Source organism: Bactrocera oleae, chromosome 5 (genome assembly GCF_042242935.1).
Source record: "Bactrocera oleae isolate idBacOlea1 chromosome 5, idBacOlea1, whole genome shotgun sequence".
NCBI classification, from domain to species: domain Eukaryota; kingdom Metazoa; phylum Arthropoda; class Insecta; order Diptera; family Tephritidae; genus Bactrocera; species Bactrocera oleae.
In genome coordinates, this window is record NC_091539.1 from 8,301,731 (window position 1) to 8,317,231 (window position 15,501).

Consider the following 15,501-nt stretch of genomic DNA (forward strand, 5'->3'; position numbering starts at 1 on the left):
TGCTAACTAGGGGTGTGTACATATATGATATGTTGTGCACACAAATAAAATCAAATAAATAAAATCAATACTCGTTTGCACACATTTTTCAACAAACATAATATACAGTTATATATGTACTGTGTTTATAGTTTCCTGTGTATATATTTACAGTTCTTGTATTGCCGGTGCATACTGTTTATTTTGATATTTTTATACATCGACGAAGAGAATATTTTAAAAATATTTCTCATATATATTAATGTGCAAACGCGCACTTTACCGTTAGTTCGCGCCTGCCGCTCATTGATTGTTATTGTTATTGTAAATTTTTATATGCAATTTTAACCATAAAATTTCTTGCATTTTTTTGTTAATGACAGTGAATTTTTATTGATATGAGTATAATAACAATTTGCTTCGAATGAAGTGGTGAAAAATAATTAAAGAAGCACCAATTTTTATTTGCATGAATAAAAACTGGAAAACATTTTAGAATAACCGAAAATATATTAATTGGGAATTAAATTGGTGCTTATGATAAAAAATGTCGAACTTTCACAAGTACTTTTACTTTTTCAGTTTGAATTTTTATTGATATAATAACATATATGCTTATATAAAATGGACTGAGCGATTACGAATCGATATTGAAAGCTTTCACAAGAGCTTTCATGAATTATGAAGCTAAAAAAAGCTTTGATTACAGTGAATTTGATTTGATATAATAATAATTTGCCTTGAGTGAAGTGCCGACAAGTGCTTAATGAAGCACAAACTAATATTAGAATAACTAAAAACATAGTAAAAGCTTCGAAATGTTTAAAAATTTATTATATATGAATTAGCTTGCGTGCTTATGAGTAAAAATATGAAACTTTGCTTATTGCTTTACTTTTTAGGAGCTTGCATGAATTATTACTCTTAAAAGCTTCAATAACAGTGAATTTTTATGATAGAAGCTTTAGAGCTTTTGCTAGATGTGTTAGGAGCTTTCGTGAATAATAAAGCTTTCAAAAGTTTTTTATTATTTTACTAGCAATTAATTATCAAAAACAAACAATTTTTTAATCTGAAGTGTATTAACTTTCAGTACATGCATTTTTATTTGAAAGCTTTTTATGAGATTATATTTATGTTGTGTTTGTATGATTTATAAACGATTTTATTTTGTTGGTGGAGTCTTAACTTACATATATTTTTAAATGGAGAAAGGCAATTTAGAAAGAGTTTTCATATCAACTCGGTAAAGAAGAAAAAGCTATTTCTTGATGTTTACTGTTTATGTATTAAAAAACAAAAGATGTAATGGCACCCGGAAAACCTCGAGAAATGTTTTAACTTTGAGTACTTATATTTTATTAATTTTTTGAAGAAACTTGTTTCAAAACATGAAAAGCTTACACTACCCCACTAAATAAATTATATTTTAGTAAAATTAGCTAAGGTAAAATTAGGAGCTTTTGTAGCTCCTGTATATTTCTATTGACCATACTTTATATAAAATATTTGAAAAGAGCTTTTATAAAACCCTAGAAGCTTTCATTTTCAAAAGCTAATTAATTATGAGATTAACCGCTCTCATCTCTGAAAAGCGTAACACTCATAAGACTTCTTAATTTCCAGTTTTATATGAGTTAGTGCTTTCATTTATTTGAGAAAGCTTTTACTGAAAGATAATACATTCATATAATTGCTTGTAATTGAAAATAACAAATAGTAATTATTATAAAGGTTGCAAAACTTTTCGGCTTGCTATAAAGCTTTTTTAGGTATTGGGTTAGCTTATGCTCAAATTTGATTAATTTTTTTTACATGCAAGAAGCTTTTATACATATGTTTATATGTATATACATATGTTAGACTATTTGTAGTTCACAATCGAAGTCTTTTAAAAAGCTCGATGACTATTTTCATATTAGCTTAGAACTAAATGCATAAGAGCATGGACTTTCTAAACTTTCTTCTTACTAGCTTAGAACTAAATACATAACAGCATGGACTTTCTAAACTCTCAGCAGAAGTACAAATTTTTATTTGAATATAATTTTAAAACCTCTTGAAAAGCTTGAAAGCTTTTCAAATACTGATGCTGTTTTTTTTTATAAAACTCCTAGGACTTAAAATTAAAATTCTACTGTGCTTCCTCTGTAATCCGATTACGTACTATGCTCCACACTCAGAGCTAACCTTTATCTAATTCCGGCGGCATTTGATCGCTTACTTTGTTGAAAGAAAATCATACAAAGAGCGGTTTTTCGAATCTAAATAATTTTTCCTTGCTGTCAACACACTAACTGTACTTATTCGTATAAACTAATGCACACACACGTAACGGAACTAACACCCACATACATGAGGGTACACGTTTCAGTTTCCTTAATGCGTTTTTGCGCATTTTGCTGTCAGGACATGTACATGATTTCTATCCTGTCATTTCTGCCGTTTGCATTTGTAATGCCGTAATGTGCGGAAAATGAAATTTTCTGGCATTTTACGAGCCATAAAAGAAAAGAAAATAGAGTTGTAAAAAATGCAGCAAAAAGTAAACAAAAATGCTTGATATGAAAATATGGGGGAAAAAAAATTAGAAGACATGCTAATATTTAAGAATTATTGGTACGTATACGTAACTGTTATATTATATTTGGGTATATATACTCGTAAGTAAGCGTGTGGATATGATTTCAAAGAATTTTGTAATAGATAATTATTTTCCAGATTAGTAAAATAAAAGAACCGGTTATTTGCAGAAGAATCAATTATTTTTAGTAATTCATGCGACATGGAAATTTTAACAATTTTTTAAAACTAACTTATAAAAACCGGTTACTCGTCAAAAGTTTTCGCTTTGTCATTGAATCCGTAACTTATAAGTAAATAAGATAAGATTTAAAAAAATTTGGCAATAGACAATTATTTTTTTTTTGCTGAGATTAGGAGTTTTACTCAGATTGGTTAAATAAAATAAGCGGTTATTTGCCGAACAATAATTTATTACTACATTTTCATATAGCTTGTAAGGCTTGAGAAATATTCAGGAACTAAATTACGAAACTCGATTACTCGCTGAAAGTTTTGGGTTTTTGTTTGAACCAGTTACTTATAAATGAATAAGGTGAGCTATCAAATAATTTGTTTAATTACAAAGTTTTTTTTTACTGAGATTTGAAGTTTTACTCCGATTAGCAAAATAATAGAACCGATTACTTGCTGAACAAACAGTTATTATAACTAATAATTCATCTAACTAGCAAAGTTTAAATATTATAAAAGTCGGTTACGCGCCAAAAGTATTCGGTTTTAATTTGAACCGGTTACTCAAAATTAAATTCAGTGAATTGTAAATTGCTTACATTAACGGCAAGCATAAATTGCATTTGAAAATTTGATATATTTTTAAATTGCACAAGAAAAGCATAAATGTACTTCCAAAAAAAAAAAAAACTATTCCAGATAAAGTTTGTATCGTTGGGTCATAAAATATATTGTATACTTTTTTACTTTATTTGTCTGCTTATGCACTGGATTACTTTAGATAAAAGCCGAGTAATCGTTAACAAAATTTAAAAATGAGTGAGAAAGTTAGGGATTACTGGCAAGATATGTCTATTTGGAAGATGAACTAGAAGCTAAACTTTGTGTAGAGGATTGTGTAGGCTCTAGGATTTTTAAACTTCAGATTAATACAATTACTTCAGTCCAAAAGACGCCTTTGGATCAATTATTAATTTCATAAACCTATTGAGAATTATACAATAACAAAGATAATCAAATGAAATAGCAATAAAATGAATTTAAGGTATTAACAGGTGAGGATTACTTGAGGGTGGGACCTAAGAAAGTCTGAAAAATAAATAGCCGAGTACTCATCCGGTTGCAATGTAATTCAGTATAAAATAGTGCTTGTATATGACAGTTCCAACATCCCACCTGACCTCCAACTACTCGACACGCACGCACGATGAGGTGGTTTACCATTTTACTTGGCGCCCACTTACAAACACACATTTACATTCATATTTACATACACATAAGCAGCAAATGATGATGCATTTAATATACCATGCTGCCACATGCATAGTTTGCTGTTACCGCCGTGCTGCACTTGTGTGGCATGTAGCATGTAATTTTCGAAAATTGGTGACACTCGCTTTACAGCCTTGCAAGTACTTCAGCACAGGTACAGCTATATTTGCATACGCCATAGTTAGTACCAGTAAATGTATGCAAGCCCGACGTTTATGTGTATGTGTGTGCCAATGAGCACCTGTGCATTGAAGCAAATTTGTTTTCAACTCTCGACGTGCGAGTGTGTGTGTGTGTAGTTTGTTTGTTTATGCGGTGTGTTTACACACATACACTCACATAAATTGTGGCATATTTTTCAGGGAAACGTGCAAATGTGATTTGATAACAACTTTTATACACACGCAGGCGCACACATAAAATTATATATGTACGAGTAAATATGTGTATTTACAAACAACTTTTGACATTGCTTTGCAGTCTCTCTTCGGTAATATTTGTTGTTGCACTGCAAATTCGATTTCAACTCAATACGGTTTGGCCTGTTCGGCATTCTTTTGATGGAAATTTTGATTTTGTTTGCAGTAAGTTTATTTGGAAAATATTCCATATCTAAATATGTAGTGCAAATATTTTGCATTTCTTCGTTGACCTGATTTTGTGACATTGCTCAACTATTGTATTGTGATATTCAAGTACTTTTGCAATGCAATCACATTTACAATGGACTGCGAATAAGCTGTCATGCTGAAAGTGATAGACAGTATATATTTAATGAATTAATCAACGCAAGTTGAAGTGAGCTTTTTTCAAAATCGTTAAAAAGTGAAAGTTTTTAATGTAAACTTTTAAAAGCAGTTATATTTATTAAAAGATGAAATACTGAAACAAGATGAAAAGGGCAAAATCTTTGAGTTTTTCAAAATTTTTTCAAAAACAGTAACCAGTGAAAGTTTTCGATGCAAGCTTTTATAAGCTTTCATAACTGAATAAAAGCGAAAATTTGAAAGAGTAAAAGCTTAAAGAAGCTAAAAAAAATAAATGAATAAGTAAAATATTTCAAGGATTAATAAGGGAAATTTGAGATGAGCTTTTTCAAAAGTCATTAACAAGTTAAAAATTTCGGTGTATGCTGTTGTAAGCATTTATATTTTCAAAAGTTTTTTTTTTTTAAACATAACATTCGACAAAAGAAGGCTTTCGAGGTAAGCTTTCATAAGTTTTAATATTGAATAAAATATAAAACTCTCAAAATATTTAAAAAAAAGTAAAAGCTTTGAGCTTTCGAAAAGGTAGGAAAAGTAGGTAAAAACTCTGCAAATTGCTACATGGTGACACAAAATGTAGAACATTTTTCCAGACATTTTACCTATTTGCTGACTCGGAGCTTTGATGTTTACAATAGGAAAATAAGTTGTTATATAGCTAATTCGTGAGCTTTTCAAAGTTTATATTATAGCTTTCTTTGAGAGCTTGAACATAAGAAAGTTTAATACGTATGATATGAGAATAAAAATTTTAAAGTTCTTTAAAGCTTTCGTATATATCCTACCGATTTTAAAAGCTTATTCTTCAAAATTTATGGGGTCTTGAAGCATTTTAAAATATTTGTAATTGCATTTTTAAAACTTGTTGAGATTTTATATGTAATGTTTTGCGTACTTTACAAATTTGTTGCTGTGCAGCTTAAACTTGTTAAAGATCGTTGTAGCTTTGGCAAAATGCAATATGAAAGCGAGAATTCAATATGAAGAAGAAGAGTAAAAATCTGAAAGCTTTTTTAAAATTTTCTTAAATGTCGTTTCGATATTCAAAGCCTTTTCTTCAAAATTTTTAAAGCTTTCTAAAATATGGTATAATGCGTTTTTAAAACTCGTTGGGTGCTTTTTAAGTTTTGGATGTGAGGTTTTGCGTACTTTATAATTTTGTTGCTGTGAACCTTAAAGCTTATATAAAGATCATTGAAGCTTTTGGCAAATTCAATATGAAAGATTTTTAAAGCTATCTTTGCCAGTTTAAAATCTTCTATTTCAAAACTTGCTGAGCATTTTTAAGCTATTTAAAATATCTCTAGTTTAAAAACTTCTTCTTTAAAACTTATTGAGTTTTGAAAATGTTTTGAATGCTACGATGAAAAAAATTTATATAATTTATTTACATTTCGTGATTTCGTTAGCGAAATTCTTACACGAATTTCTCATTAATTTGAACCGCATAATTCACGCGTAATCTTCCACAATTAATTTGAAGCAAGGTCACCTGCTTACAGTTTATGCATTTGCACTTGCAACAGCTGTCTGCCATTTTTCAACTTCACCCATGCCAACACATTTCTGTAGTTAATGCAAAATTAGTTTTGAAAATTAATTCGCACACACATTCACACCCACTTAGTCAGCATAATTTTCACGTACTTCAACACTACTTTGGCAATGGTGCAACAAACTTTGCATTGATGTGTTGCACACTCATTTCACTGCGCGCACAGCGCCTAACTAAGCAACGAATATGTTCAACAGCACAATTTTTCATTAAACACGGTGCCTTCAATGCCTCAATAAGCGATGGTGGAGCGAGAGAGGCGCGCGGAAGCCAGGTGGCTGCGTATTTGCAACAAATTCTGTGCGTTGATTAATTGAGACACGCATGCACAGTTGGGCGAGTGTTTGTTGTTGCGCCACAATGAGTTTGTTGTGTGTGAGTACCCTTCAAGCGTATGTAAAGTATTAGCTAAGCGCCTAAAAGCACGCAGCACGTTCGCTTCGACGTGCATAAGTGGATATTCGTATTACTCGCAGCTGACAAGTGTTTGCTACGGTGCAGCTGCTGCATCAGCTGTTTGTGGTTGCTCATCTTCGCCACATAGTTTTTCTTGTCATGCACTGATTGTTTGTTGTTGTTTCTATTACCGTTGCTGCAACATATGTTGGGATTTTGTGCGTCAAGTGGTTGATTAGATGCGCGCATTTGTCAACACCTCAGTATTCGAAAATTCGCCTAGCAGCTTGACATGCTGTTGAAACGAGTGTCAGCGCAGCTGACTGCTATAGTGAATGGCTAACGGTAGTTTAGGAGCGTTATAAAATCTGTGAAATGAGTGAAAGTGTGGATTGCAACTTTTAAAGTTTGCTGCTTTAACGGCATGCGCAAAGATTTATGATTCACAAATTTTTTGAATTTTTTTTTATCGACCTGTTATTCTCAGAAAAGTTATATAATGTTCACAGAATGAAATAGAAAACCATCGAGATAAACTCAGACTGTTTCTAATGCCTCAGCAGTTTTTGAGAAATTCTGATTGATTGAATTCGTGTTGGATTTGAGCTTTTTATTAGATTATTAAATGTATTTCATATTCTTAGTTTATGAATACTGAGAACGTATGTGGATCATAAGTGTAATTTTTATTTTAACGCGCTTGGATTAGTCACTCCAACAACGATACCCAGAAAGTTTTAGGGTCTAGGAGAATACACATACACGGTTTCCATACCTAGTTCGGATTTTTCATTTATTCTTAAATCACAATTTTCTGAGACGATTTTCTCTATCAGACCTATGACTTATTCATCAGCTTAAAAATCTGAATCATTGATAGTTTCTTCGCAGCATTTCACAGAAGTCTAACGCTAACTAAATAGAATTACGAGTTGACAGATTGATATTGCCGAGACGGCTATATGAAAGATTACCGAGCTTAGCGTTGAGTCTTGCCCTAGATTATTGGCATTCCCAATATATACAAAAATTAGTCGAAGGTAATTAAAGAAGATAATTTTTCGATCTCTTTAAAGCAGCATATACAAAACAAAAAAAAAATTTTAAATATATCGAATTTTATCATTGTGGCATTCTGAGGAAATGGCATAAATAAATTGAGTTCTAGCTGAAGTTTCTTCTTGAGCCTTATGTATGAAAACCGCGCGAACCACTTTTGGGACTGCAAGTAGAACCGAACAATAATGAAATGTGTGCTTAGGCTTCGGTTACCCTAGGTCACTTTCTAAAAACAAATCGAACCTCAAAATGCGGTTAGTTGCAGTCGAACAAAATTTCTGAGAACTACAATCGGCAACGAAAAAGACGATGACTTAAAGCCATTAATAGCGTTAATATTTCTAAAAGCTATTGTTGTATATCAGGACTACACAAGCCTACAATTATTGCCATCCTAATAATTTTTGAACGTAGTACATATAAAAATTCCAAGCACTATCCAATTATGTTTTTACCTAAGAGCCGCTTACTAGAAAATTGATGGTCTTAGATGATCTCTTGGGTTGATAGTTCGAATGGACCTCTTGAGCAGATATTTTTCTACATTATATTTGCTTATGATGGCAAATAAAGAATACTAATGCCTTCTTTAAAGAAATAAATAAGAGTTCTTGTCCAATTTGAAGATAAGAAGAAGAGGGGTTTGAAGAAAAAAAGCACGAACCCGGTCCGATTTGGAGCTACTAGGAGATATTGCTAGAAAGATCGTGGCGATAAAGTGGACTTTGTCGAAATCGCAGTTTATAGAACTACCGGCCCTGTAGTCTATAGTCTACAGTGATTTTATAAAAATTAGTTGCCGTTTCGAATATTTTCCTCGTTGAAACAAGAAAAAGTATTTTAATTATAAATAGAGCTTCTTATAATTTCGCTTAATAAAATATATTTCTTCCTTGAATTTATAAAATTTCATATTTCCACTGTACTTTAATAACCGAGCAAATTGCAATTTCTTATTATCTTCTCTGCTTCCCCACTCGACGTTTCCTTAAAAGCTTTTCGCTCTACGCCCAAAAGCACACCACATAAGTGTAACATATATTGCTGCTTAATCCTTTGGCGCCCTTTTGTGTTCGCCCATACTTATATATCTAACACATATGTCCTGTGCCAATTCCCGTTACATGTGCCATTATTTCACCATAAAATGTTGCATACTTTCTGGGAAGAAAATGAAAATCAAAAACAAGAAAGAACAATGCTTTGTCAACACACTGCCAGCATGCTGCTGCTGCGTTTGATTGTGTGTATGCATGTGTTCTTTACTTTGGTCGCAAACAATATGTGACTTACTTTACTTTAGTTATTTTATGCGCCTGCTTATATGCTGCTTAGCTTGTTTATATACAGCTAAGTATATATGTATTTGGCTTACTGTTTTGTTGTTTTTGCATTGTTGTTGTAAATTTTGACTTTAAGTATCGCTTCGTATTTGTGTTGTTGTTGCATTTGCTTTAGTGTAGCCCTTTGTTATGTGCTCGTGTGGGGCATATACATATATTTGTCTAATTCAACAGCAACAGCCAACAATCAAGGAACAATGAGCAGCCGACAGTCGACAGCTTAAAGAACGTTGGCTGGCATTCATAAACCGCACAATTTGTGTAGCTTTCTGTTGTTTTGCCATCAAAGTTTTTATTATATTTGTCCGACAGAGGGCAAAATGGCGCATTTAACTGACTTTTGTGTGTGTAACGCATTTACTTGTAGAAGTTTAATAAGAGACCGGAGAGGATGCTGTTTGTAGACGAGTCTCTATGGAGAAAACAGGACATCGTATAAGAATAGAATGCAAGAAAAAGACCCTTTGCGGTCGTGCTGACTGGTCACTATTTTTTGTCTATGTGTACTCTCTTCATGTGAGAAACTGACTAAGCGACTTAACAATAACCACTCAGAAAAGCGACCTTTTCGAAAGTCCCGTGAAATTTGTATTAAGCTTTAGTAGTAGCTCTATAGCACCTGACTCTGGACTGCATAGCAATCTGCAGACGTAAGTTTATGGCCTTTTGATCTATATATGCGAAAAGGGCCTTTGTGAGTGCGTGTAAACGAGGGGAGGACAAAATACACCTTAGTGTAGTCGCAATGCAAGCTTCCATTTATTTCTATTTTATTCTATTCCTTATTATGGTCCATAGATATTCCCAGGAGAAAGTACATTCATGTATTAACTTTCTAACTTCAGTTACAGAATTTTCCATATTTTGATTGAGAATCATTTACAGTAACCGAAACAGTCAAGCAGTGCCGCTCAGATTTAGAAAACTAAATTTAGCAGTAGAATCATACGCACATTCATGGAATGCCGAATTACTTAACTAGTAGTTCAGAATGTCTACATATTTGATCATAAACCTCGAAATCGAAAAACCCCTTTGAAATATCTCACTGTTAATGTCCCTATTTTGACACAAAGATAACAAAGCTATGACTTAAAGAATATAATATCCCGTCGAAGAGAGAAACACGAAAAATCTATCCACCACTATCGATAAGTACAAACTGCTCAGCTCTTGTGAAAACGATTATCTTAGATGAACATCGCCTTCATTGATAGTATAGAGTGTCTCTGACTGAGCTGTGAGCTTTGAGTTCTTCAAAAATATAGATGTTCTAAAGATATCTGTTCCGCAGCACCGATTTGATTGATAAGCAATAGTCTTTATATCATCGCACATATATATATATAAAAACGAAAGTAACCCCAGGATTCGCTATAAATTTCGGAGGAGTCATCGTTCAGAGAAGCCTCTGCTTATATTTATTAAAAAACATTCCTACTCTGTCGGAAGCATGACGTTAAAAAGTCGTCTAATCTAAGTCCAGCGGATCTAAAGTATTTTGCTTTACTTTATTGTCAGTATACAGTTCGTTATCTGCATAATTCGCAACAGAGCTCCACGGAAACCTCCAAACATTACATTAACTCAGCCTTTTAATGAACCTATTTGCGTAGCGTAACAGAGTATTCGCTAAAAGTCTAGATGAAAGCTAACATTTTTGCTTGGAGCGAATCCCAGGGATTCAAATCGTACTCAGAACTCTATGTTGGAACTGCTCTATTTCATTAATTATTGGTTTTCCATTGTTCAATCGTTCCAACTGGGTACGAAATCATATCCTGCCATGAAAAATTAACTGTTAACGTCTAATACATTGGCATATTGTATATTTAAGTGCCCTTAACACTTCAATTTCATTTTATAACCCCAAGTGACCCACTTGTATTAAGTGAAATGAAATTGTTTTATCATTGCAACATATGCATAATAACTTTCGCCGAGGTATTTAGAATATTCCTTTATACTCGCAGTGCGGAGGATTCTCTAATTAAATTGTTCCTAAATTGACGAGGTGAATTGGTGATGAAAAATGTAAGACACCAAGCCATAAATCTCCAGCAGCTGTACCATACAATAGAAACAAATACGGTATATAATAACAAACGTATGACAATTATAAAAAGCAACAACAAAAATAAGGCTAACCACGGCCGTATGATATGCGTCAGTTGTCGCTGTCAGGCGCTCGCGCATTTGTCATTAAGCCAAATGTCATTTGTACTCGTATTTATCTATGCGCTGTGTAAACTAACAGTATATTTATGTACACATGCTGTCATTAAAAATTAATTTGGCTGAGCTCATTCTCTAAAGTGAGGTTATGTCCTGAAGTCAGCACTTGACAAGAGATAAATCATATCATCAAAACTGTAATTATATAAAACAGAGATACAACCTCAAACAGTCTTATTTTACTTATCAGAATTCAGCACGATTAGACTTTGCAAAAAATCGTATACACGTTTCCAACGAAGAATCTGTTATCGGTGATATGTCATACAGATCTTGGACAGATTTTCAGCAGCTCGTGAATACTATAGAAAATTTAATTTATAAGTATCTAGATTCCAGGTTATGCAAAAATTAGTACTATGCTATCCAAGATAAGCCTTCAAATGACTCCTTTGCAGAGTGTATTAAACACATTTATATTTATATTTCTCCGCAACGAATTGGCAAGTTTCCTGAACCTTTGTTGGATGGTATCGATAGTTATATAACTGGACTTCTGTATATTATAACAACAACAATAAAAATAATAAGAAAGGTACCGCAGATCTTCTGCGATTTAACTCATTTAATTAAGCTACATTTTGTTGCACAGTGTAACTGCTGGCTCTTTACGAAATTCCTTGCTAATACTCATATAGGTATTATATGTAACGTTCCTTAAAGAGCACATAACATATAGTTGGCGTTGATTAATAATATAATAAATAATTAGCTATAAGTCTCTGTGTGTGTGTGTGTTCAAGTAAGGGGTTTAAGACCCTGCTGGTTAAGTATAATGAGCGTGCACGCAATTTCGATGATTATACTGACATATACATACATACATATCCACATAAATAACCTTACGTATGTGTTAGAAAAGCGTACAAAAGTACGACTAAACAAATATTGAAGCACAAGTAATTGGCATTATGCACAACTTGACATGATAGTTGACAGTTGACAGTAGAGCGAATATTATCATAATGCACACACGCAAATGTAAACATGTCATTATTTATTTGTGTTTATGCGCTCTTCTTCATTGATGCCGCCCCTCACCCAGCGTTTGTCTTTTTATGTACTAAATTTTCCAACAACATTTGAGCAGCGATTCGCTTTACGGTGGGTCACATATTGTTGTGACTGCTGAAGGATATAGAGCATCAAATCTCCCTCTCTTCTAGCCTTGACTTAAGTTTTGATATGGGTACATTAATCAAACTTCCCTAACTTTGGCCTAAGCTTTAATACCAATCCTACAACTTCTTCTACTATTTCTTGCTGAGTTTGAGTAGATCAGATGCGTATGGTACTTAGCTCGACCTTACCTTTGACAAATTTATCTCTAAAATTTATTTCATTCAAAGTGAAGAGTGAAAAATGGTTACCGTTTCTCTGTACGACATTCCTTCTCATTGCAACTGCTGGCTTGCATAGAAACGAAATTTCATCTCTGTTAGTTATCTCCTTGAAAAATGATTTCACAGATAATATAAGTGATGCTCTTTGCAGTGCTCTCTTTGCTCTTTGACTTTACCAACTGTACTCTCTCTTTTCTCGTATTGCTGCTCACCTTATTTTCACGCTGGGATCGCCCCACCTTGATAACTGTCGACTTTGGAGAGAGTTTCAGAGAATGCAAAACAACTCGAGAGGCACGAAGGGTTTATTTTTTGAAAATTACTTTGAAAGTCCTGATCACTAAGATTACTGAGAAAGTGGCAGAAAATTAAAAACAGGATCTCGAGGTTTGAAGGGCTTACTTTCAAAGATCTGGAGAGATAATCTAGCTACTCAATTCTATTGGCTCTTTATATTTTACGCTTCCGATATTGGTATTGTCAATTATTCTGCAGACTGATCTTTTCAGCTATGACACCATAAATGTCTTTCTTATTTGCCTTGATTTTGAAAACTTATTTTCTCTCTTCTTTTTTCTGTGCGGTTACATCCGAACTTAACTTCTTTAAAAATATTTATATATCTTTTGCTCAATTTTTAGCTAATTTTTTTGAAAGCTAACACATTTATTTATTTTTGTAAATTTTGTAGTTAAATTTTTAGTTAGTTACCTTTTTTAGAATATTTAAAATTTTTATTTTTTTTTTAAATTTTCTATAATTTTTTAATAAAATTTTTTAGGAAAATTGATATTTTTTCTGGGTTCTGAGACATGACATGCTAACTGTAATTTATTTTTTCTTTAACAAAGTTTCGTGTTCACACAAATTTGTGATTTTGAGCTTTTTTGCAAGCAATTTCGAGTAAAACTAGTGTCTAAGATTCATAATTTTAGTAACCGCATTATTGGCAAAACACTCGCAAAAGTTTTCAAAACTTTCGCTCATACTTTATCACGCAACTCACGCACCCAGAGCCACGCGTATGCCCTTGCTTACATAAGATTTGTTTACATATATGTTTGCAAGTGTGTGCGTGCATTACATTAAGCTGGTGTAAATAGAAAATGCTGCAACTATAAAATAAACTGTCAGTATTTATGAAAATACTGGCGCAACAATGTGGCTGTTGGTGGGTGTAGCGCGGTGCGCTCAGCGCTCAATGACATAACGAAATTTGACAAAATTTCATGCGGTTTTACGCTGCCATTATGTATGGCTGTGTGTGTGCGCAGTAAACAAATACAAATTCTCAAAGCTTTCACACCTTCAGCATTCTGCGCAAAGCATAGCAGCCCTAAAATCAACAACAACAACAGCAATATTGCCAATATTTGCAACACTTCTACAACTCGCTGGCAACAATGTTGACCTATTTGTTGTTTTTAGTGCTTTTGTATGGCAATGCTCATAACTTTTAACAAAAATTTATTAGAAACAATTGTTTGTTATGTTGCATATACACAGGCGCTCAAACCGCTTTACATAAATATTATGCAACAGCGAGTTGCGTAGTTTTACATAAATTTCTTGCATGAGTGTGTGTGTATTGTGGCTGCGGTTTTTGGGGTGTGGTTGTAACTGTAGTTGTGACTGCGCGGCTCAATTGTTCCTACAGTGAGTCGGTGAGAGCGTCAGTGAGTGAGTTGAAATTGTAAAAAAGTATCACAAGCAAAATACACCAATTAGTGTCAGAATTTTTTGCCGGTAATGGCGCAGTGGTTGCATAAAAACAATACACATAATAAATTTTCACTTCCAATTCGTTAATTTTGAACGAAATATGAAAACCAAAAAGTTTCCAGTCAATATCTGATATTAATCATTTTGGATTTACATACATATGTATATGGTTTAAGAACCTTGAAAAAAAATTATTTTTACGAAAAAAAAAAATAAAAAAAAACGTAGACTTCAAATACAAAAGATTTCTTATAAGAATACTATATGCGATAATGTTTCCTGACTTTTCGTTTTGGGTGTTACAAACTTCTTTCACAAATTTTCAAATAAAAAAGTTTTCCATTGACAGACAGGCAGACGAATATGGCTAAATGGACTAGGCTCGTTACGCTGATAATTTATTTATGTCAGAGTGTCTCCGAAGTCTATTTTTAGGTGTTACAGACTTCGTACCAAACTTATTATACTCTGTTCAGGGTATAATTAGATTGAGACATTTTAGATCTAGATCAGAGCAAAATGCAATCAATGCTACATTGAAAACAAAATCCTATCGATCGATTTTATTTTCTTATCTTTCAAAATATAGGTGCTGAAATATATAACCCGTCCTCAAGAAACGAATCTACGCTATCTGCATAGCCTCATTTGATTTTAGACAAAATATGCCTCTGGAACAACCTTTTTCCCAGAGATTAGTCTACATATAATAAATACCCGGGTAAATGTGAGTTTGTGGTAAGGCGGTGGTATAGTGTATATGATATATTTCAAAAAGCACTAAAGTTTATCATACTCAATACCGAAAATGCAAGAAGTGCAGTTAGCGCAGATTAAGGTTTTGGAAAAATGTCTATAATAAATATGTATTTTATACAAGATAGTAGAGTTAAGGGATTAAAAACTCGTTTGCCTTAATCCTAAAAAAATGCTATAGGGAAAAATATTTGAAATATATAAAGTTAGTTAACAGCAACTCTTAAAGTTTTCTATATGGGTTCAAGAGATGGTAAGGGAGTTGCTCTTACATATTTAAAAGGCCGTAATTTAACGCAATATGGAGCAAAACTTGC

General features: G+C 32.9%; 1 protein-coding gene and 1 long non-coding RNA gene across 3 annotated transcripts in view; one reads left to right on the top strand and one right to left on the bottom strand.

The window, feature by feature from the left end:
* The window catches only part of Proc-R (Proctolin receptor), a 50,596-nt gene that overhangs the window by 25,317 nt on the left and 9,778 nt on the right, over positions 1-15,501 (top strand). The window lies entirely within an intron of this gene.
* LOC138857532 (uncharacterized) lies at positions 8,643-13,458 on the bottom strand. The gene is made up of 3 exons (XR_011396631.1): positions 13,109-13,458; positions 12,734-13,055; positions 8,643-8,946 (listed from the first exon to the last, which is right to left on the bottom strand). It is a non-coding gene; the product is annotated as an uncharacterized lncRNA (long non-coding RNA).